Genomic DNA, 743 nt, shown 5'->3' on the forward strand with positions numbered 1-743 from the left:
GCCTTTGCTTATGCCAAGCCTCCTTCCTCATGACCTTTGTCACGAGTGGAATGTCTCTCGCTGGCTCCCGGCAGGATGAGATGGTAGGATGGCATCACCGACTCCATGGACCTGAGTTTGAGTACACTCTGGGAGTTGGTGATGGACAGGGAGGCCTGGCGTGCTGCAGTCCATGGAGTCGCAAAGAGTCTGACGTGACTGAGCGACTGAACTGAACTGAGTTATATAAAAGGAAATAACATAGTGTTGTAGGCTAATTATTCTTTAAAAACAAACAAACTCACAGAAAAAGGTAAGATTTGTGATTACCAGAGGCAAGTGGTAGGAGGAGGTAGAATTGGATGAAGGCAAACACAAGGTACAAACTTCCAGTTTTACTTTAATTGTAAGTACTAAGGAAATAAAAGAGAACATAATAAATATAGTTAACACTGCTGTATGTTATGGGAGTTTGTGTTACAAGAGTAAATCCTAAGAGTTCTCACATAAGGAAAAATTTTTCTTTACTATTTCTATAATTTCCTATTCACATGATATGACAGATGGTCACTGAACTTACTGTGATAATCATTTCATGATGTATGGAAGTCAAATTATGCTATACACTTTAAACTTATATAGTGCTATATATCAATTATATTTCAACAGGATGAATTAGGAGATTAAGATATATGTATATAATAAACATTATAATATAATATATATAATAATATAGAATATAACAAATACTATAACACTATAAT

This window comes from Bison bison, unplaced genomic scaffold, assembly GCF_000754665.1.
Source record: "Bison bison bison isolate TAMUID 2011002044 unplaced genomic scaffold, Bison_UMD1.0 scf7180017864177, whole genome shotgun sequence".
Lineage (NCBI taxonomy): Eukaryota > Metazoa > Chordata > Mammalia > Artiodactyla > Bovidae > Bison > Bison bison.